We start from the raw sequence: 24,761 nt of genomic DNA, 5'->3' as shown, positions 1-24,761 counted from the left end.
GGCATAGGTCAGCAATGGCCCGCCACCGGGACCAGGGCTCTGAGAGTAGCATTCCTGGGAAGCATGGCATGCGGTATAAGTTCTCTAGGAAGAGGTCGCCATTAGCTCCATTATAGAGCTGTGGAGCAGACGCCCCACAAACTGTAAAACAATTATATCAAAGAAGTTCTTGCACTGTTCTGAAAGTTCTAGGGACCACCACAGATTTTCCAACCTGGGAATCTGGCAAAGAGACTGAGAACCTCCAGGGAATTTGATTTTGAAGGCCAGTGGGGTTTGATTACAGAACTTCCACAGGACTGGGGAAACACTCTTGGAGGGCACAAACAAAGCCTTCTGCACACCAGGAGCCAGAAGAAAGGAGCAGAGACTGAGTCAGACTTGCCTGTGAGTGTCTAGGAGTCTCTGGCAGAGGCATGGGTCAACCATGGCCTGCCGTGGGATCAGGGGCACTGAATACAACAGTCCTGGGAGCTGCGGCATGCTGGCATAGGTCCTTTTGAAGGAGGTTGCCATTACCATCACCACCCCTAACCATACTCTGGCCTCAGGCCAAACTACAGGGAGGGAACACAGCCCTGCCCAAAAACAGAAAACTGGATTAAAGATTTACTGAGCATGGCCCCGCCCATGAGAGCAAGACCCAGATTCCCCCACAGCCAGTTCACAATCACAGAGCCAACTAATTAGAAAAGACCCTGATGCTTGGAAAGACTTTAGGCAGAAGGAGAAGGGGACGACAGAGAATGAGATGGTTGGATGGCATCACCAACTCAATGGACATGAGTCTGAGCAAGCTCTGGGAGATGTTGAAGGACAGGGAAGACTGGTGTGCTACAGTACATGGGGTCACAGAGTCAGATACAACTGAGTGATTGAACACGTGTGAGTTAGACCTGGGTCGGAAATGGAACAGAACTGTGCCTCAGAAACCTGCTTTCCCAACATAACTTTTCTTTTTTCTTTCATTCCACAAATGAATAGCAAACCTATAACAGTCATGAGTTCAGTCTACCATATATTTTACATTCTTCTCTAAACAGAATGTAGAATTACATACTCCATTCCATTGATATTAAGGATTTCATTCAGCCAATGAATTGTGTGTGGGGATGAATTGATATTATTTAGGCAGAAGCTTTAAGGGTCAATTCACAATGCAATACTTCCCCCTTTCCTTCTTCCATATCAACCACTGATGTTCAAGATACTGGGAGATTTATTGTTTTACTCAGATTGAGGGCAACACGAAGCAGAACTTCCCTGTCAATCTGCAATAAACATGTTACACAGATGAAAATTAAACCTCTGTTCCTTGATGTCTTTGAAACTTTGACACTGATTTATCAGTGCCATCTAGTCAAAGATGACTGGGAACAAACACAGTCACATGAAATCGGGGTTTGGAGTACTCTCGTAATAAGGGAGACCACACAAAATGGACAACTGCAGGAACGACAGTACAGGGGTTTAGAAGAGACCTGCTAATAGTATTTGTACTAGCGTTATGTAATTTGAGTGAGGTTTCAAGTAAGTAAGCTGGTTTCACTCTTGTTTGGGTATCCTCAGTAAGCAGCGGACAGTTCTATAATTGAGTATCTCAATATATTTTTATTTAGAAGGCAAAAAGAACAGAGGCGAGCTGTAATTGATAAAGGAGGAGGACTGACATAGCTAGTAAAGTGAAGGGGAGGTTTGAGTATGATCATGGTTTGCTCAGTCTGTGTGTGTATGTGTGTGTGTGTGTGCACACATGTGCGTGCATGCGTGTGTGCTCAGGGTTGGTTACAGAGTGGTCTTGTTTTTCCCTTGCTTTATCATGGTTAGAATCAGATCAGATCAGATCAGTCACTCAGTCGTGTCTGACTCTGCGACCTCATGAATCGCAGCACGCCAGGCCTCCCTGTCCATCACCAACTCCCGGAGTTCATGGTTAGAATAACCCTGTCTAACATGGATGTTCTGTAAAATTGTTTCTGTCTAGCAAGAGAACACTACATTCTAGTTGTTAGAGGCAGGCCAGCTTTCTACTAAGAGCAGAATATCTGCTAAGGATATTTTTAACTTTTTTTTTTTTTCCAATTCCACTTTTTTTTGTCTAAGGTCAAAGTTAGAAGGAAGGACATTAGTTCAGGATATCCACATCTTTACCTATGCCAATATTTTATTGTTTAGACGCTTGCCCAGATAATAAATCTGTTTTTATTCTGAACTGACGTCCGAGGTCAGGGGCAGAAGCCAGGAGGACCCCATGCCTGAAGGGCGGCGGCCAAGAGGAGTTACCCCACTTCTGAGGTCAGGGTCAGCGGCCGAGAGTACCAGACTGCGACAGCGCAGGAACGGCCAAGAGGAGCTTCCCTGCGTCCGAGGTCGGGGGGGCGGCCGAGAGGAGGTAGCCGGTGTCCGAGGTCAGGGGCGGCGACCAGACGAGTTACGCCGCGTTCGAGGTCAGGGGCGGTGACAACTTACCCCGCATCCGAGGTCAGGGGCGGTGACGAGAGGAGTTACCCCGCGTCCGAGGTCAGGGGCCGCGGCCAGCAGGAGATACCCCATGCCCCAAGCCCGAGGCCAGGGGCTGCAGGCGGGAGGAGCTACCCCACGCCCCCACGCCTGAGGCCAAGGGCGGCAGCCGGGAGGAACAACCCCACATCCAAGGAGCCGTGGCTGTGCGGGCGCAGGAGGGCCTAGAGGAGCTATCCCACTGTTGAAGGTCAGGAAGGGTGGCGGTGTGGAGATACCCCTCGTCCAAGGTAAGGAGCAATGGCTTCGCTTTGCTGGAGGAGCTGTGAAGATACCCCACGCCCAAGGTAAGACGGTAGGTGTTGCAAGAGGGCATCAGAGGGCAAACACACTGAAACCATACTCACAGAAAACTAGTCATTCTAATCACACTAGGACCACAGCCTTGTCTACCTCAGTGAAACTAAGCCATGCCCGTGGGGCAACCCAAGATGGGCGGGTCATGGTGGAGAGATCTGACAGAATGTGGTCCACTGGAGAAGGCAGTGGCAAACCACTTCAGTATTCTTGCCTTGAGAACCCCATGAACAGTATGAAAAGGCAAAATGATAAGATACTGAAAGAGAAACTCCCCAGGTCAGTAGGTGCCCAATATGCTACTGGAGATCAGTGGAGAAATAACTCCAGAAACAATGAAGGGATGGAGCCAAAGCAAAAAGAATACCCAGCTCTGGATGTGACTGGTGATAGAAGCAAGGTCCGATGCTGTAAAGAGCAATATTGCATAGGAACCTGGAATGTCAGGTCCATGAATCAAGGCAAATTGGAAGTGGTCGAACAAGAGATGGCAAGAGTGAACATTGATATTCTATGAATCAGCGAACTAAAATGCACTGGAATGGGTGAATTTAACTCAGATGACCATTATATCTACTACTGCGGAGAGGAATCCCTCAGAAGAAATGGAGTGGCAATCATGGTCGACAGAAGAGTCCGAAAATGCAGTACTTGGATGCAATCTCAAAAACAACAGAATGATCTCTGTTCGTTTCCAAGGCAAACCATTCAATATCACAGTAATCCAAGTCTATGCCCCAACCAGTAATGCTGAAGAAGCTGAAGTTGAACGGTTCTATGAAGACCTACAAGACCTTTTAGAACTAACACCCGAAAAAGATGTCCTTTTCATTATAGGGGACTGGAATGCAAAAGTAGGAAGTCAAGAAACGCCTGGAGAAACAGGCAAATTTGGCCTTGGAATACTGAATGAAGCAGGGCAAAGACTAACAGAGTTTTGCCAAGAAAATGCACTGGTCATAACAAACACCCTCTTCCAACAACACAAGAGAAAACTCTATATATGGACATCACCAGATGGTCAACACCGAAATCAGATTGATTATATTCTTTGCAGCCAAAGATGGAGAAGCTCTATACAGTCAGCAAAAACAAGACCAGGAGCTGACTGTGGCTCAGACCATGAACTCCTTATTGCCAAATTCAGACTTAAATTGAAGAAAGTAGGGAAAACCACTAGACTATTCAGGTAGGACCTAAATCAAATCCCTTATGATTATACAGTGGAAGTGAGAAATAGATTTAAGGGCCTAGATCTGATAGAGTGCCTGATGAACTATGGAATGAGGTTTGTGACATTGTACAGGAGACAGGGATCAAGACCATCCCCATGGAAAAGAAATGCAAAAAAGCAAAATGGCTGTCTGGGGAGGCCTTACAAATAGCTGTGAAAAGAAGAGAAGCGAAAAGCAAAGGAAAAAAGGAAAGATATAAACATCTGAATGCAGAGTTCCAAAGAATAGCAAGAAGAGAAAAGAAAGCCTTCTTCAGCGATCAATGCAAAGAAATAGAGGAAAACAACAGAATGGGAAAGACTAGGGATCTCTTCAAGAAAATCAGAGATACCAAAGGAACATTTCATGCAAAGATGGGCTCGATAAAGGACAGAAATGGTATGGACCTAACAGAAGCAGAAGATATTAAGAAGAGGTGGCAAGAATACACAGAAGAACTGTACAAAAAGATCTTCATGACCCAGATAATCACAATGGTGTGATCACTGACCTAGAACCAGACATCCTGGAATGTGAAGTCAAGTGGGCCTTAGAAAGCATCACTAAGAATAAAGCTAGTGGAGGTGATGGAATTCCAGTTGAGCTATTCCAAATCCTGAAAGATGATGCTGTGAAAGTGCTGCACTCAATATGCCAGCAAATTTGGAAAACTCAGCAGTGGCCACAGGCCTGGAAAAGGTCAGTTTTCATTCCAATCCCAAAGAAAGGTAATGCCAAAGAATGCTCAAACTACCGCACAATTGCACTCATCTCACACTCTAGTAAAGTAATGCTCAAAATTCTCCAAGCCAGGCTTTTGCAATATGTGAACCGTGTACTTCCTGATGTTCAAGCTGGTTTTAGAAAAGGCAGAGGAACCAGAGATCAAATTGCCAACATCTGCTGGATCATGGAAAAAACAAGAGAGTTCCAGAAAAGCATCTATTTCTGCTTTATTGACTACGTCAAAGCCTTTGACTGTGTGGATCACAATAAACTGTGGAAAATTCTGAAAGAGATGGGAATACCAGACCACCTGATCTGCCTCTTGAGAAACCTGTATGCAGGTCAGGAAGCAACAGTTAGAACTGGACATGGAACAACAGACTGGTTCCAAATAGGAAAAGGAGTTCGTCAAGGCTGTATATTGTCACCCTGTTTATTTAACTTATATGCAGAGTACATCATGAGAAACGCTGGGCTGGAAGAAACACAAGCTGGAATCAAGATTGCCGGGAGAACTATCAATAACCTCAGATATGCAGATGACACCACCCTTATGGCAGAAAGTGAAGAGGAACTCAAAAGCCTCTTGATGAAAGTGAAAGTGGAGAATGAAAAAGTTGGCCTAAAGCTCAGCATTAAGAAAACAAAGATCATGGCATCCGGTCCCATCACTTCATGGGAAATAGATGGGGAAACAGTGGAAACAGTGTCAGACTTTATTTTTTGGGGCTCCAAAATCACTGCAGATGGTGACTGCAGCCATGAAATTAAAAGACGCTTACTCCTTAGAAGGAAAGTTTTGACCAACCTAGATAGCATATTCAAAAGCAGAGACATTACTTTGCCAACAAAGGTCCGTCTAGTCAAGGCTATGGTTTTTCCTGTGGTCATGTATGGATGTGAGAGTTGGACTGTGAAGAAGGCTGAGCACCGAAGAATTGATGCTTTTGAACTGTGGTGTTGGAGAAGACTCTTGAGAGTCCCTTGGACTGCAAGGAGATCCAGCCAGTCCATTCTGAAGGAGATCAGCCCTGGGATTTCTTTGGAAGGAATGATGCTAAAGCTGAAATTCCAGTACTTTGGCCACCTCATGCGAAGAGTTGACTCATTGGAAAAGACTCTGATGCCGGGAGGGATTGGGGGCAAGGGGAGAAGGGGACGACAGACGATGAGATGGCTGGATGGCATCACTGACTCAATGGACGTTGAGTCTCACTGAACTTCGGGAGTTGGTGATGGACAGGGAGGCCTGGCGTGCTGTGATTCATGGGGTCGCAAAGAGTCGGACACGACTGAGCGACTGATCTGATCTGCTCTGAGTCCCTTCTGCTTCTGTGTTGTAGGAGAAGTTGTCTAATTAAGATTTGACAATGGCTGTGCAGTTGTATTTAAGGCTCAAGAAAGGATGCCCAGGCTAACTACAACACAAATACCAGAAGTAAAATGGTTATGTTAATTCCTGCAGAAAGTCCCAAAGTAGGGGAATTTGATAATCAAAAAGGGCAATGAAAACAAGTCTGAAAAATCCAGCTGAAACTCTTGAAGAGGTGCATTTCTTGAGCCCAGTCATGGACTATTCAATTTGATATATAGTATTTAAATAGTTTAAGCAACAAAGGCTTGCTCTAGCAGAACATCCCTCTCTTGACTAAGTAAGCTAAGAGGCAATCCTGTGATTTTAAAGACCCCTGTGATTATGTTGGGTCTACTCAGATAATCAAGGAAAACCTCTCACTTAAAAATCCTCAATCATATCTATAAGGTCCCTCTTACAACATGAGGCAAACTATTCATAGGTTCTAGGGATTAGGAAGTGAACATCTTTGGGGGCCGTTATTCAACATCCATGCCACATATAGAACACATTAGTTTCATCCAAAAGTCCCAAGGAATCTGAACATGTTACAGTATCAAGTCTAAAATCTCATGCAAGTGTCAATAGCTCAGAAGTCCCAAATCTCATTATCTAAATCATCTAAATTAGGTAGCTGAGTTCTGGGTACATACCTTCCTGGGGAAATTTTTCTCTCCATCTCTGGACCTGTGAGGCTGGGAAATAACTGATTTGCTTCCCAAATAAAAGTGTGGGACAGGCACATGGGTGTGGGTGTGTGTTCAGTCACTCAATTGGGTCCAATTCTTTGTGGCCCCATGGACATGTAGCCCACCAGGCCCATCTGTGCATGGGACAGGCAAGAATACTGGAGTGAGTTGCCATTTTCTACTCCAGGGGATCTTCCCAACCAGGGTTTGAACCCATGTCTCTTGTGTCTCCTGCACTGGAAGGTAGAATCTTTACCATGAACACCACCTGGGAAAGCCCCATGTGATAGGCATAGAACAACAGTTATGGATATTCTTATCCAAGAAGAGAAAATGAAAGAGACAATGGAATTACCCTTTTAAGCAATTTCAAAATCTAGCTGGGCTAACACTTATCAGGTTTCAATGCTTGTGGAATAACCTCTGTGGCCCATGGCTCTGCTCTCAAGAGTGGCTCCTTCCTCTTTCAGGAGAAAGAACAAATTTTTACAGCCCAGCATCTTTATCTTAAATCTACATAACATATAATCACATATACATAATAAAATGCAAACAATTCAAAAGTGAATGACTAAAGATCAAATATCCTTATGCCTATGCCACCCCAATACAATCTGCTTCTACACTGGAGTTGTGAGTTCTATCTTATTTTTCCAGATATATTTATGCCACCTTACACAGATAGATAAACAGAGACAACTTGTCCTGATATTTTAAATATTATAGGAAAATGGCATTTATCAGTTTCTTGGATAATGTCTTCTCTATGAGCTACAGGAAGACAAATTTCCATAGAATGTGCCAAACAGATGAGGTAAGAATTATTTAATTTTTTAGGCAATACTAAAGAAAAAGATCATAGAAAAAGCAACGGAATTCCAAAAAACAATCTGCTTCTGCTTCACTGACTATGCTAAAGCCTTTGACTGTGTGGATCACAAGAAACTGTGGAAAATTCACAGAGAGATGGGAATACCAGACCACCTAACCTGCCTCCTGAGAAACCTATAGGCAGGTCAGGAAGCAAGAGTTAGAACTGGACATGGAACAATGGACTGGTTCAAAATTGGGAAAGGAGTACGTTAAGGCTGTAGTTGTTACCCTCTTATTTAACTTAATGCAGAGTATATCATGCGAAATGCTGGGCTGGATGAACCACAAGCTGGAATCAAGATTGCCAGGAGAAATATCCATAACCTCAGATATGCAGATGACACCACCCCTATGTCAGAAAGCGAAGAGGAACTAAAAAGCCTCTTGATGGAGGTGAAATAGGGGAGTAAAAAAGCTGACTAAAACCTCAACATTCAAAAAACTAAGATCATGGCATCTGGTCCCATCACTTCATGGCAAATTAATGGGGAAAAAATGGAAACAGTGACAGACTTTATTTTCTTGGGCTCCAAAATCATTGTGGATGGTGACTGCAGCAATGAAATTAAAAGATGCTTGCTCCTTGGAATAAAAACTATGACCAACCTAGACACCATATTAAAAAGCAGAGACATTACTTTGCCAACAAAGGTCCATGTAGTCAAAGCTATGGCTTTTCCAGTAGTCATGTATGGATGTGAGGGTTGGACTATAAAGAAAGCTGAGTGCCGAAGAATTGATGCTTTTGAACTGTGGTGTTGGAGAAGACTCTTGCGAGTCCCTTGGACAGCAAGGAGATCAAATCAGTCAACTCTAAAGGAAATTAACCCCAAATATTCACTGGAAGGACTGATGCTGAAGTTCCAATAGTTTGGCCACCTGATGGGAAGAGCCAACTCATTAGGAAAGACCCTGATGCTGGGAAAGACTAAAGGCAGGATGAGAAGGGGATGACAGAGGATGAGACATTTGGATGGCATCACTGACTTAATGTACATGAGTTTGAGCAAACTCTGGGAGATAGTGAAGGATAGGGAAGCCTGGCATGCTGCAATCCATGGGGTTGCAGAGTCAGTTATGACTGACTGAGTCAGACTAAACAACAACAAAAAGAAAATATCATGATTTCTATTTTTATATAAGGTTGCAAAACAGTTCACAGTATCCTAATTTATTTTTTTCTGTAATAATCATTTTTTAGCCCTATTTTTGCTAACATCTTACCTGCTTATTTATCTCAAGGACAATTTCTAGTATCATTCAGAATAAAACACGTCATGGATATATCAACTCCCAACCACAAGTAAGACTGCAGTATTCATGATACAACCCATCTATTTCTTTAACAGCAGAGGCTCAATAATTTAAAATAGAACTGGCAGCTAACACAGAAGTGTGACATCAGTGTTGGCACCAACAGATGAGTTTCCATATCGGTTTTTAGTCACACTCTCGGTTTTTCCTCTCACTGCCCTTGTGTAAAATATTCTTCTCTTCTTTCCCTCTAACAGGTGTTACTAAGAGTCAGTTTTCATGCTATGTATTCTTTGTTGAATTTCTGAAAGATGTTTAACCTTAACAGAATTTATGAAGAAAGGCTTCTCTGTGGGAACTAAATGTTATTTTACATCAGTCATGTCAGGATTCTTATGGTTATTTTCCATTCTGTGCAATCTTTCGAGGTCTTCAGCACCATAAAGTGGGAAGGGCTATGTATTCTAACAATGCTGGCTGTTCAAATTGCCATTTCCACTATTTTTACATTTTTCAATTGTGTGGAATGTAACCTAATACAAGTTGTCATAAACAGAATGTACTGTGTTGGAAAAAAAGTTCAATCAGACAAACTAAAATATTCTTGCTATTCTTCATGCATTTGTTATGTTGTGTGAGAATTACTGACCTCAGGAAATAGGGAGAATTTACTGAAAGGATCTATGTATCCAATTTAGTGAGTAGAAGTATAGTAGACATTTTAGTAAATTCAAAAGAAACCATATAGTTCTGCACAAACTTATGAAAAGAATGAAATAATTCCAAAAAGGGAAAACAAACAGAAAGATGAATGTTCTCTTGCCCTTTAAGGAAGAGGAAATCAACAATACTAAAAATTTAGCCAAATGGAATTAGATTCCCTAACATCCACACTAGGGCTTCCCCAGTGGCTCTGATGGTGAAGAATCTGCCTGCAATGCAGGAGACTCAGGTTCAATTCCTGGGTCAGGAAGATCCCTGAAGAAGGGAATGGCTAACCATTCCAGTATTCTTGCCTTGGAGAATTCCATGGACAGAGGAGCCTGGCAGGCTGCAATCTATGACGTCACAAAGATGTGAGAGAGAGAAACTTGAAGTGATCCATTTTCAAGGCAAAGTAGCCAGCTCTGAGTGGAAACGTACTAACAGTTAAACTTGTGGACATGACAAAATTGAGGCCTGGACTCTTTAGATAAAAGTTAGGATTGAGGGAGGGAGATCAGACTGGATCTTAATCTAAAGAGACAGGACTCCACCCACTGCCTGTGCCCTGGCTCTAAACTTGCCTAAATAGAGTTGCAGACGTGACACCGTTCAAGCACCTGGAGGGTCCCTAAGCAAAGAGGATGCTGGGGAAAGGGATAAACTAGCAAGAAAGTCTTTGTTGAAAACTGCAGATGTAAGTTGGGAATGGAGAAAGGATACCCTATATGGAAATAATGAAACTTAGGCAACATCCAGGAAGATTGTACACCCCACAGTACTCAGCCAAGGAGGAACTGGAGGGAAAGACCTATGTGTTAGGGAACACACTGCTTGTTGTAACCGCCCTTGGTGTGCCTGCCCACCAGACACCCAATCTTGCAAGACTGTCATTAAAAGTCCTGCTTTTACCACGCTTCGTGTCTCAGAATCCATCCCTTGGTTTTGGGCTGGTGAGCGTATTCCTCACAAAGAGACACAACTGAGTGACTAACACTTTCACTTTAATATCTACACTAACAAACATAAATGAATTAAATAATACTTAGACTGGGGCAGAATTAAACACAATCCAGGAAACAGCACACCCTGGAAAGTAGACAATTCAAGTGATACATAAATGGCTGATATAAGCCTGTACATTTGAGAAAGCTCTGGCATTCCCCAGACCTGTTCAGTTCAGTCGCTCAGTCGTGTCCAACTCTTTGTGACCCCATGAATCGCAGCACTCCAGGCCTCCCTATCCATCACCAACTCCTGGAGTTCACTCAGACTCACGTCCATCGAGTCAGTGATGCCATCCAGCCATCTCATCCTCTGTCGTCCCCTTCTCCTCCTGCCCCCAATCCCTCCCGGCATCAGAGTCTTTTCCAATGGGTCAACTCTTCGCATGAGGTGGCCAAAGTACTGGAATTTCAGCTTTAGCATCATTCCTTCCAAAGAAATCCCAGGGCTGATCTCCTTCAGAATGGACTGGTTGGATCTCCTTGCAGTCCAAGGGACTCTCAAGAGTCTTCTCCAACACCACAGTTCAAAAGCATCAATTCTTCGGTGCTCAGCCTTCTTCACAGTCCAACTCTCACATCCATACATGACCACTGGAAAAACCATAGCCTTGACTAGACAGACCTTTGTTGGCAAAGTAATATCTCTGCTTTTGAATATGCTATCTAGGTTGGTCATAACTTTCCTTCCAAGGAGTAAGCGTCTTTTAATTTCATGGCTGCAGTCACCATCTGCAGTGATTTTGGAGCCCAGAAAAATAAAGTCTGACACTGTTTCCACTGTTTCCCCATCTATTTCCCATGAAGTGATGGGACCAGATGCCATGATCTGTACTTTGTAATAAAAATTAGGGAACATACACAGTGGAAGCAGTAAACAACACAATGACAAGAGAAAAGCAAATAGGCTAATTAAAAGGAAAAAACTGAAAAAATCCAGAATTTGTTAAAAAATAGGAGCAAAAACTAAAAATATGAGGAAAACATCTTTTGAAAGAAGGACAGATACAAAAATTCCAAAAACATAAAAACCACAGCTACAGGATAATGTGTTTTGAGTTAACAAAAGTCTCCAGTTTTCAGAACCAAATGATTCAACTTACCAGAAAAAATATTTTCTTGTTTTATCCATAAGAATTCAAAGTTTATTAAGAATAAAGGCTTACAAGAATTCTGTCCAGGAGAATATTCCAAGAAGAATTCTGAGGCTGGACTCAGGAGCCATTAAGACTTTAGCTCCAATTCTAGTTAAAAATATAACTTTTACCTAATTATTTAACATTTTCAGATATTACTTTTTAGAAAAATGAATTATTCTAGAATTTGTAGAACAAATTGACAGCATTTTGTTGTTATAAAAAGAGAAATAAATAAAAATCTTTTCCAATGTGGCCTGCCTTTTCTGGAGATTATGCTGAATGGACTATTTTATTATGATAAGCTAAATAATCCAAAAGTTTCCACACACTGAAAAACTTAATGGTTTGTGAAAGGCAGAATCTAGAATATGAATTATATTAGATGATCTATATGGTCATTTCCATCTCTAAAATTCTATGACTGTTGTGTAAGATAGATATAATAGTTTAAAAATGTTTAATGCAATTAAAATATAGAATGGGTAATATGTTTAATGAGTTTATTTAGTTGTAAAGGAAGCTGTAAAAATAATTTGTTAAACTCTCCTCCCTTTGGCCTTGGCAGGCACTTAACATTTTGATTAAACAGTAAAAGAAGTCTATCGAAGAGCAAAGGAAACCTCAAGTTGCTTAAGGCCAGTAGCACTCTTTGGGCCCATGTTTCTCTACATTTCAATGTGATTTTATTATATAAGGTTTAAAATGTTTACACAAGGCTTCTGTTTAGGGGAACAATTATCCTATCTTCACTTTTATGATTTCTAACTGCCACATTAACTGCATTGGTATTGATTCAGATAATAAAATGCAATCAGTAGTCAATGAATTGGATAATTTTCTTATGAACGTGAGGGCCTGGTGTATTTGCTTTTATATCCATGTTTTTATATTAGCTCCCAGGACACCTTTCTTTCACAAATCATTAAGTTTCTCAGTGTGTGGAAACTTTTGGATTATTTAGCTTATCATAATAAAACAGTCCATTCAGCATAATCTCCAGAAAAGGCAGGCCACACTGGAAAAGATTTTTATTTATCTCTCTTTTTATAGCAACAAAATGCTGTCAATTTGTTCTATAAATGCCTGAATAAACATTTTTAGGAAAAATATTTAGGCATCATGACTTTTACATGTTTTTTCTCAATCCCAAGCCAATAGATTTATGTAGTAAAATTCTTCTCATAACCAAAAAACAAAAACAAAAATTAAAGGTCTCCATATAAAAAGCTGTGTTAGGAAAACAATAAACGTCATGGTGTAAGAGCTTTTAAAATTTGTAGCAGACACCCATCATGAATTTTCACTTTTGAACATGAACTATCCACTGTTTCTGTTCAACCACTTTTATGGCAGCTATGAACCTAATTTGGTGGGCTGGAAGAGAGAACTCTGGTAAGACTCACTCTTAACCTTCTCTGTCATTTCTTGAGGCATATTTTAAGAGTCCAAGTCACATGAGGCTGTAACATCATATGCATATACTCATCTTTCCACCACCTTCACTTGAAAAGTTCCATGGTCACAAAATTCAAAACTGAACACAAAAACCCACAAACTGGACAAAAACCAAAAAACTGAACCAAACTCAGGTCTGTTCTTCATGTGTTCATATGGCATTCAGTTTCTTTGAGTTCAGGTATCCATGAGAAAGACCTGAGCAAGGCTTAACAATTTTGCCTCACTCTGGCTTCTTATGTAATCTGGTACATTTGCAAGAAGAAACCTGGTAGGCTTGGCTCAGCTGCTCCCGTGCTTCTCGTTTATTTGGTCCACTGCAGAGAGGATGCTTGAAAATCTGCATCTTTGAGGGTGGAGTCCCAGTAAAAATTCCACCTACAACTATGGGGATAAAGAGAAGTTCATTGTGCCCAAAGGTGTAATTGGTTGATAATCTTCAACCCAGATATATTATAATTACTATTATATTTTGAACTTTAATCACTCCTATACATATCTTCCTGATGAACTATGGAATGAGGTTCGTGACACTGTACAGGAGACAGGGATCAAGACCATCCCCATGGAAAAGAAATGCAAAAAAGCAAAATGGCTGTCTGGGGAGGCCTTACAAATAGCTGTGAAAAGAAGAGAAGCGAAAAGCAAAGGAGACAAGGAAAGATATAAGCATCTGAATGCAGAGTTCCAAACAAGGGCAAGAAGAGATAAGAAAGCCTTCCTCAGCGATCAATGCAAAGAAATAGAGGAAAAAAACAAAATGGGAAAGACTAGAGATCTCTTCAAGAAAATTAGAGATACCAAGGGAACATTTCATGCAAAGATGGGCTCGATAAAGGACAGAAATGGTATGGATCTAACAGAAGCAGAAGATATTAAGAAGAGGTGGCAAGAATATACAGAAGAACTGTACAAAAAAGATCTTCATGACCCAGATAATCACGATGGTGTGATCACTGACCTAGAGCCAGACATCCTGGAATGTGAAGTCAAGTGGGCCTTAGAAAGCATCACTATGAACAAAGCTAGTGGAGGTGATGGAATTCCAGTTGAGCTATTCCAAATCCTGAAAGATGATGCTGTGAAAGTGCTGCACTCAATATGCCAGCAAATTTGGAAAACTCAGCAGTGGCCACAGGCCTGGAAAAGGTCAGTTTTCATTCCAATCCCAAAGAAAGGCAATGCCAAAAAATGCTCAAACTACCACACAATTGCACTCATCTCACACTCTAGTAAAGTAATGCTCAAAATTCTCCAAGCCAGGCTTCAGCAAAACATGAACTGTGAACTTCCTGATGTTCAAGCTGGTTTTAGAAAAGGCAGAGGAACCAGAGATCAAATTGCCAACATCCGCTGGGTCATGGTAAAAGCAAGAGAGTTCCAGAAAAACATCTATTTCTGCTTTATTGAGTATGCCAAAGCCTTTGACTGTGTGGATCACAATAAACTGTGGACAATTCTGAAAGAGATGGGGATACCAGACCACCTGACCTGCCTCTTGAGAAACCTGTATGCAGGTCAGGAAGCAACAGTTAGAACTGGACATGGAACAACAGACTGGTTCCAAATAGGAAAAGGAGTACGTCAAGGTTGTATACTGTCACCCTGTTTATTTAACTTATATGCAGAGTACATCATGAGAAACGCTGGGCTGGAAGAAACACAAGCTGGAATCAAGATTGCCAGGAGAAATATCAATAACCTCAGATATGCAGATGACACCACCCTTATGGCAGAAAGTGAAGAGGAACTCAAAAGCCTCTTGATGAAAGTGAAAGTGGAGAATGAAAAAGTTGGCTTAAAGCTCAACATTCAGAAAACTAAGATCATGGTATCCGGTCCCATCACTTCATGGGAAATAGATGGGGAAACAGTGGAAACAGTGTCAGACTTTATTTTTTGGGGCTCCAAAATCACTGTAGATGGTGACTGCAGCCATGAAATTAAAAGACGCTTATTCCTTGGAAGGAAAGTTATGACCAACCTAGATAGCACATTCAAAAGCAGAGACATTACTTTGCCAACAAAGGTCCATCTAGTCAAGGCTATGGTTTTTTCCTGCGGTCATGTATGGATGTGAGAGTTGGACTGTGAAGAAGGCTGAGTGCTGAAGAATTGATGCTTTTGAACTGTGTGTTGGAGAAGACTCTTGAGAGTCCCTTGGATTACAAGGAGATCCAACGAGTCCATTCTGAAGGAGATCAGCCCTGGGATTTCTTTGGAAGGAATGATGCTAAGGCTGAAACTCCAGTACTTTGGCCACCTCATGCGAAGAGTTGACTCATTGGAAAAGACTCTGATGCCGGGAGGGATTGGGGGCAGGAGGAGAAGGGGACGACAGAGGATGAGATGGCTGGATGGCATCACTGACTCGATGGACGTGAGTCTCAGTGAACTCTGGGAGTTGGTGATGGACAGGGAGGCCTGGCATGCTGCGATTCATGGGGTTGCAAGGAGTCGGACACAACTGAGCGACTGAACTGAACTGAACTGATACATATCTTTCTGTTTTGGCAAAATAAGGTATTATAATAAAAGGGGTTCCCTGGTGGCTCAGAGTCTGCCTGCAATGCAAGAGACCCAAGTACGACCCCTGGGTCAGTAAGATCCCCTGGAGAAGGAAATGGCAACCCATTCCAGTATTCTTGCCTGGAAAATCCCATGGACAGAGGAGCCTGGCAGGCTACAGTCTAGGGTGTCACAAAGAGTCGGACATGACTGAGCGATTTCACTTTCACTTTCTAATAAAAATCCATCTTTTTTATTAAAGCCATCCTAGTGGGTGTGATGGAGAAGGCAATGGCAACCCACTCCAGTACTCTTGCCTGGAAAATCCCATGGATGAAGGAGCCTCGAAGGCTGCAGTCCATGGGGTCGCTGAGGGTTGGGCACAACTGAGCGACTTCACTTTCACTTTTCACTTTCACGCATTGGAGAAGGAAATGGCAATCCACTCCAGTGTTCTTGCTTGGAGAATCCCAAAGACGGGGGAGCCTGGTGGGCTGCCGTCTATGGGGTCGCACAGAGTCGGACATGACTGAAGCGACTTAGCAGCAGCAGCAGCAGTGGGTGTGAGGTGCTATCTTACCACAGTTTTTATTTGTATGTTGATGTTGAATGATATTGAATGCTTTTTTCTTTTTTAATGTGATTACTAGCCATTAATGTATTTTCTTTGGAGAAACAGCTATTCAAATCATTTGTCCTTTTTTAAGTCGGGTTTTTTAAAATTGTTGAATGTCTTAAGTTTTAAATATTTTAGATACTACACCCTTATCAGACACAAAAAACGCCACTATTTTTCCCCATTCTGTATATTGTCTTTTCTCTTTCTTGAGAGTAACCTCTCAAGTAACTGATCTCATTTTTGATAAAGTGCAATTAATTGTTTTGTTGCTTATGATTTTCATGGTCTGAACCTTTGTTTAATCCAAGGTCATGAAGATGTACATTAAAGTTCTAAGAATTTTATATTTTGGTCTTTTATATTTAGTCTTTGGTCCATTTTATATTAGTTTTTATATATGGTATAAGGAAGAAATTCTATGCATGTATTTTTAATCCTTTTCAAATTGAGAAAGGGCTGTTATTCACTGGTCCTCTGAAAACTCAACTATTATAATACAAATGCGAAGGACTCCAACTCTTTTATTCTAGTAAATTCAGGTTTAAACTCTCCTTTGAGCTCCAGATGTTTTCATGCAACTTCTTACTGACAACTTTAATTGGTAACTGAATGCTTTATGTACCTTTCAGTACATGGTAAGACCACATTCTAGGAATACTGACAAACATAATGTGAATCAAACAACCTTCATAACAATCACCGTGCTCCATCACACCACCTACCTACTCACACTGGAAAGCAGATCCAGCCTCTGAACTGTCCCTACTTCCAATCTTACCTTCTTATAGCCCATCCTCTCCAAAGAACCTGATCGACACTTTCAAACACACAACAAATCAAGTCACTTTACTCCAAGAAACACTTCAATGGCTTCCCTGGAGAGTGGTTTTGTCTCTGAGGGGAGAAGTGACAATGTCTGGAAATAATTTTGCTGTCACCATGACGTGGAGGTACTACCAGCATCTAGTGCCTAGAGGCTAAGCATGCTAGTAAACACCCCAAAACATAGGGCAGCCCAACAAAGAATGATCTGACCCCAAATTTCAGTAATATCAAAGGTTGAGATCCCCTGCATATCACTTGGAAGACAATTCAGAATACTTACCACAGACTAGCAGGCTCTTCATGACCCCTGCCTACCTCTCAGGTCTCACCTCTATTAGTACACCTCTCAGTATTCTCAAGCCAGACATTCTATTTCTTTAACATACAAAACTATCTTCTGCATCAAAATCTTTAAATCTTTTATCTGCTTTGCCTAGAGTACTCTCCACCCAGATTACCCAGATTTTTGCCCAGTTGACTCCGGTTGACTCTTCTTCATCACCAGGCCTTTGTTTGAGCATTACCTTCTCAGATTCAAGCCCTCCCAACCACAGCTGAAGACAGTATATATCAACTGGAGAGGGTATATGAGGGAATCGTAAGAAAAACTGATGATAAAGAAAATGAAAGGATTATAGATCATATTTTTAACAGCAGATCCTGAAGAGCTGAAATATGTAGTGCATGCAGTCTTGTTGAGGCTGAGCAGTCTGGGATTGGCGATGCCATACATAAATATTCACTCTTGGTTGGGAATTGCTGGGTAAACATGGCAGGATGTCAGCAGGAGAGAAGACTGAAATTCCATCAGGATTTAAACCAGACTGGAGGAGTCGTGAGGGAGGTGGAGAAGGTGCCTACAGAGTATGAAAGTTATGAATAGGAAGTCTCTGAGATGCATAGTGAAAGTAAAATGTACAGTAGAGAAACATTCCATAAAAGTAAAGAAACATGGCATGTGGACAATGAGGTACTTCAGAGGCTCAGATTTTAAGGCAGTAATTCTCATTCATGATTATGTACAAATTACAGCTACTCCAGTGAGGATAAACACGTAATGAGATAAAAATTCATGCAGCTAAAGAGATTAAAAAAACTCTGTTGGATGATAAAAGAGTCACCACATAAATATTTAATTCCCCAGTGACAATGACAGAAGATGGCATGAGAAGGCCTCGGATTTTGAGCTGAAGTTAATCAAGAAGATGTTACACAGGACTGAGAGTTCTCGTAAGTGAATTCATATCAGTTAACAGTGGTTGCCTGGACACTTGCTGTATTCAGACTGAATCTAAAGCTGGGTCAGGTTCAACAGGAAAGAGTGAGCAATGGGAATGGAAGGAAGAGACAGTGGTGACCCCTCTTCTGGGTTAAGATAAAGAGTATCTCAGCAGTTGAAAGGTTACAAAAAGTATAAAAGAAGGTTACAAAACACCTAGACTTCAAGCCAGGGAGAGATGATAAGCAATATTACCTAAAAGAAAGCACAGTGAAGAACAAACGGAATGTTAACTCTCTTTTCAGATATAACAGTGATGATAAGAAGGAACAGCAGTGGGAGACTATATGAAATAACTGATGGTGAATTGATCAGATTGAGGATGGGGGCTGACGTGTATTCACTTAAGCACTTAAGTAGGGGAGGTGAAATTTTTCAAGGAAATAGGTAAAAGAAAAGACAGACTTTGAAGAATCTATAACTCAGAGACTTCTCTGAGAATGAATTTTAATGTGAAGAATTAGAGCTCTTCCCTGTCTCAGTACCATGCGGTTGTGTCTGGTGATACTGGGGGAGATTATTCCCCTTCCACATCCTCCTCAAAGGGCAAAACAAAAGATTGTTTTTTGTTTCATTGCAATAAATCATATCCCCTCAGACAGCCTTACCCTCTAAATGAAAGCTGGATTTGCCACATAAGTTATCATTAAGTCCCAACACTGTTCTTATACTGTTTTTAAGTTGTTTTGTGTTGATTTCCATTACATAAACAACATCAATGGAAAAACAGAGGATTTGATTATCAGTTAAAATGTCAGTTGAACTTAAAAATCAGTGGGTGGAAAAGCTCAAGAGTCACTTATAATTTTAAACTGAGCAGACAAAGCCAATTGAGTAAATGAAGTGTTGCTTTTAAACACTGCATTTATTTTGTTACCTAGGCTAAGGGAAATGTTATTATGGATGGTCCTTCCAGGACTGAAATCACAGTTGCTCATAATTTCAGCGTGTCTTCCTAACACACATGACCCACTTTAAAGGGAAGCTGGGCTGGATGCACTTAAGAGTATCTCACATCAGTAACAAAAAGTTATAAAGGACCTTTGTGATTTTATTCACAGATATGTAACCAGTTTCACATCACATGAAAGATTAATATTCTACCTGTACCTAGAGGACCATAATAGCAATGTCATTGGTGAAATTCACTTGTGACATGAGTGGTATTATTTTTCCAGACATAAGTAGCTTTCATATAATGAAGTCACTTTTGACAGCGCAGGCTTTCCTTTGGTATTAGCTGTTTGCCAAGCTTTCCCTAAAGCTGAGTCAGATTCACGTAGTTTTCTATCATACAGACGATGACTTCTGAACCCTTGGGAGTGCTGTCAGTGGCACTTGCTCCCATCCCCACACTTGACAGAGTCCTATGGAAGACTCATGCTTATTCAGCCACAGAAAAAACATATTTGGCCATAATGCAAGTTATATTTTCAATACCCAAGAGGCAAAAGAGGCAAGTGTATCACTATTCATCTTTTTTCTGCATAATGTCCAAACACATAGCATTATTAAGATATATGGCTATAATTTTCTAAGAAATAAAGCATTAAGATAATGTGAAGAGATAAAACACTATAAAAACATTACTACAGGACAGAATGAAATATGACTTATGTTAGTAAGTTCTACATGACATTGCTTATCATTTTATTATTGAGCATCTCTTTAGAATGCATAGCATGCTAAGAGCCATGTGTCTCGATGGAACATTATACAAACATATATATATATATACACACTTTATCTGGGAACTTATATGCAAAATAATATGAAAAGGCTATCTTAAAAATCCAACGTATATTGGATTTACTCAACATATATAATAAAAATTCAACTTACTGAAGATTCACTTGAAACTCTGACTTCATCAAAATGAAAAAGCTAAAGACTTTAGCAAAAAAGATCAGAATCTCAATTTTATGCTTCAGTTAAAGATATCAAACATTAGGGAACTGTGAGTTTACTCCGAGTACTTAGTCTAAAGAATGTAATAGGCACTTTCTTGTATGTAAATATATAAATATGTATCTTAGCAGTATAGCTAAAGATAAGTATCAGATAGAAATAGACTATTATAGACTTCTGAATTGTATTTTAAAGATCCATTTCCAAAGTTAATTAAGCACTATTTTCTGCCTATGACCCTACTTAGTGCAGTCTAATGATGATTTGATTGTGATAAGCACTGACATTTCAAAGGCTTACAGTAACAGGCATGCATTTGTCACTCACAGTGTGCGGCCATGCAAGTCAGCTGTGGCTCTGCTCCCAGTCACAGTCATTCTGGGGCTCAGGCTGAAGGAGGGCCCCGATGTAGGACAATGTAGATCTATGGAAGAGAGAAATAAGGGTCGGTAAGGAAACTTCTGGCAAAAAAAACAAACAAACAAGACATCTATGTGGTGGTGAAATACTCCTCTCGTGGGATGGAAGACTCCGTAAGGAGGAAAATAAATCTGTGAAGAGTAAATCAAGCTACCCCAATACAGAAATATAATTTTTACTTGACACCCTAATTCGAATGAGAATGCAGGAGTTTTAAACAGAGAAGCTAAAATGGACAGATTTTAGCTGCTTCCTTATTCTTAACCTTCTCTGGCCCATCTTCTAGGTTTTTAAGTTGTCATTATTTACTGCTTCTGCTTTCAATTAAATCCTTCATCTCTGTGTTTATGCTTTTCCTGATAAACTGCCTGCTTTCCCGCTTATGTCTTCAGGGTAGGGATTTTATTTCACTCTTCTTAACCTGACAAACCTAACCAAAATTTCTCAGGGAAAAAGACCAGAGATGATCTTCTTGGCAAATAGGATGTTTTTACATACTCTGAACTTTGCACTTTTTAAAAGATCCACTTATGGAATTACTATGGAATATTTTTTCTGAAGCAAACATTCCATAACCTAGAGTTATGAATATCTCTATTTCTATGTCACTTGTAAGTTTACACAGACAAGCCGTGGAGCTGACCTATTTTGTTGATCCCAATGAATAAATGTGCACAAACAAAATTACAGCTCTATACCACACTGGCTGAAAGCATTCTTTTATTTAAGAAAAGATTACTAATAGACATGGAAAAAAAAATGTGTTGTGTTGAATCCTGGCAGATATTTTACAATAGGGCAAATTAAGGAATATCAAAAACTAACAAGGAATAAGATTAAGTGGTTTTTAGTTGTACATAACTAAATAGTATTTAGACCCATTTTTTAATGAGAAAACATAAAATGATTTAGCAAAGGACAGTGACTTTGCCCTGTTCCTACACAGTGTTTTCATCTGCCTGGTAGAGCATGTGTTAGCAATGTCTGGTGACCAGCAAGGACTCTTATAGAGCATGGATCACTGTAACTCTTTCTGTACCTACTCCGTTCTGAGAAATCAGAAAGCCCAATTTTTTCTGTCCTTTAATGTATTTTGTTCACAACATAGAGAAACTATTACCTAACAAAATTATCTTCAGTGAGACAGAAGAGGGGAAGTCCATTTCAGACCTCAGGCTGGGGAACTGAGATGGGTAGATATAAGACATTGCTGAATCCTTTATTATAGGTGTCAGGGTAATTGCATCCTCTCCAAATTATCTGTAAGTATTAGGCACATCTCCCAGTGGGGAAATAAATGAATGGTCTCTCCAGTTCTGTTACACTCGTCATTTTTTCCTGTTTGCATAACCAGAATGCACTGGTTCATTAACTGGTCCACATACACGAAGATCAAAGAGAGACCTAAGAAAGAGGCAAAACCCTCCAGATGGGGCATGTGGAAGGAATAATAAACCACCAAGTTTACCCATAAGGCCTGCCTTGAGATTACAAGACGAGATCTCCACACATACCCTCACCCCCAGGCCTTTTAGTTTATACTTTGATTGGTCCAGTCATGTACACAGACCAGATGGTCTCGACCACACTTACTCTCTCAAGGCTGTACCCTTGAAAACAGATCCTGTTGTAGAAATAGAGGACAACTGTACATTCCAAGCATGGGAGCAGGTGAGGAGACCCCATTGCCTCAGTCTAGCTCAACGATCAACTGGCCACCACATACTCAGGACAACTTCCTCCAAAACTACGTTACTGACTTAAAAGAGCCTTTGCTTCCATCACAACCCTGAGTTATTATGTCAAGTCTCCTGTTAGCTTGAGGCCATGGCCATATCCACTCTTTTTTCTTAAATTTTCGTCTCCACTCAATAATGTAATTTAAAGTTTATTTCGATTCCTACTATGCACGGGCACATGTCTGTACACAAGGGATGAAACATGAAAGTCTGCAACATCCCTGAGCTTCATCCTCTGAGGAGTGAGTGTGGAAAGAGGGTAAAGAATGGTAGCAAGAGAATTTCTGCTATTGTCTGATTCAAATTTCTGGAAGTTTGCTCTGACTACGGTGAAAATGGGCATGAGCATGAGAAATACTTCACCAAAGAACAGAAGACTGAATGGTCTTAACCCTGTTTATTTAACTTCTATGCAGAGTACATCATGAGAAACGCTGGGCTGGAAGAAACACAAGCTGGAATCAAGATTGCCGGGAGAAATATCAAGAACCTCAGATATGCAGATGACACCACCCTTATGGCAGAAAGTGAAGAGGAACTACAAAGCCTCTTGATGAAAGTGAAAAAGAGAGTGAAAAAGTTGGCTTAAAGCTCAACATTCAGAAAATGAAGATCATGGCATTTGGTCCCCTCACTTCATGGGAAATAGATGGGGAAACAGTGTCAGACTTTATTTTTCTTTGGCTCCAAAATCACTGCAGATGGTGACTGCAGCCATGAAATTAAAAGACGCTTACTCCTTGGAAGGAAAGTTATGACCAACCTAGATAGCATATTCAAAAGCAGAGACATTACTTTGCCAACAAAGCTCTGTCTAGTCAAGGCTATGGTTTTTCCTGTGGTTATGTATGGATGTGAGAGTTGGACTGTGAAGAAGGCTGAGCGCCAAAGAATTGATGCTTTTGAACTGTGGTGTTGGAGAAGACTCTTGAGAGTCCCTTGGACTGCAAGGAGATCCAACCAGTCCATTCTGAAGGAGATCAGCCCTGGGATTTCTTTGGAAGGAATGATGCTAAAGCTGAAACTCCAGTACTTTGGCCACCTCATGCGAAGAGTTGACTCATTGGAAAAGACTCTGATGCTGGGAGGAATTGGGGGCAGGAGGAAAAGGGGACGACAGAGGATGAGATGGCTGGATGGCATCACTGACTCGATGGACATGAGTCTCAGTGAACTCCGGGAGTTGGTGTTGGACAAGGGAGGCCTGGCGTGCTGCGATTCATGGGGTCGCAAAGAGTCGGACACAACTGAGCGACTGATCTGATCTGAACAGATTTACTTCTACACAACTATTTTTATCCCTCCTATTGTTTTGAATCCAGCAGCATTCTCCTAGGACTGTTGGTTCAAATTCCTAAGCTAATTTACTCATTAGTCTCATAAATGCTACAATCATTGTGCTCTGCCCCATTGCTTCAAACTCCACACCCAGTCTCATCTCCACTGGTTACTTCTTTCTCTGGAAATCAATTCTCATCCCTGATTTCCTCATTTCAAATATGGATAGAAGTGTCCACATCTACATTTCCCCATTTATTGTGATACCACCTCATATTTTTATATAATTCCTGGAGGTGCCTTATCTACCAACATATTTTCTGTCTCCCCTATAGCAACTGAGTATTTCTGATACTTTCTGTGTTTGTATGATAATGCCTACAGAAGCTGAAATAACAATTTAGTTATCACTATGCAAGTCAACTCAGGAAAACACCCTCTGAGTAAAGCCACCACCAGAAGTTCCCCCCTGAAACCCTGAGATATTAGGAGACTCAATTACATGTAGCATCTTCTGACCACTGAGTGAAGGTGGTCTAACTTGATTAGAACATGTGGGAATGAGCAAAGCAAATTAATACATTGGGCACATATTAATTGAACAACACATGTATAAAATCAACAGAAAGTGAAATGGCAATAGTTTTTAAACAAGTGTCAGTCATAAATCCCATGTTATCAAAACCAAGATGACCAAGATAAATTACTTATGTGCATTTTAACCAATACCTCTGCTGTTTTACTTAACAATTGTTTAGGAATAATAACAGTGAATTATAACTATTTACTGCTTCTATTAATGATGATGATAGCAAATGTTAATATGGTGCTTTGCTCTTTTTCCAGGCCCTGTTCTGAGTTCTTTATATACATTATGACATTTAATCTTCTAAACAACCTTACTTTCATTTTACAGAGAGGAAATTTAGAATAACAAGGCTGAACATTTGCCTACAAC

At 40.8% G+C, this 24,761-nt stretch overlaps 1 long non-coding RNA gene across 9 annotated transcripts in view; it reads right to left on the bottom strand.

Annotated features, from left to right (window-relative positions):
• The window catches only part of LOC102402668, a 189,979-nt gene that overhangs the window by 26,351 nt on the left and 138,867 nt on the right, over positions 1 to 24,761 (bottom strand). For 7 of the 9 annotated variants that reach the window (XR_006640691.1, XR_006640689.1, XR_006640688.1 and 4 more), the window contains one exon: positions 20,694 to 20,790. The exons of 1 other annotated variant lie outside the window; for it this stretch is intronic. This is a non-coding gene — a long non-coding RNA (DNA methyltransferase 1-associated protein 1). Of the gene's footprint in view, positions 1 to 12,321; positions 13,612 to 20,693; positions 20,791 to 24,761 lie in introns of those variants that run through there. One more of the 9 variants, XR_006640694.1, reaches the window with a different exon arrangement.

Source organism: Bubalus bubalis, chromosome 1 (assembly GCF_019923935.1).
Source record: "Bubalus bubalis isolate 160015118507 breed Murrah chromosome 1, NDDB_SH_1, whole genome shotgun sequence".
In the NCBI taxonomy this organism is placed as follows: Eukaryota; Metazoa; Chordata; class Mammalia; order Artiodactyla; family Bovidae; genus Bubalus; species Bubalus bubalis.
Note: the sequence above shows the minus strand (reverse complement) of the source record. Positions and strands in the feature narration are given on the sequence as shown.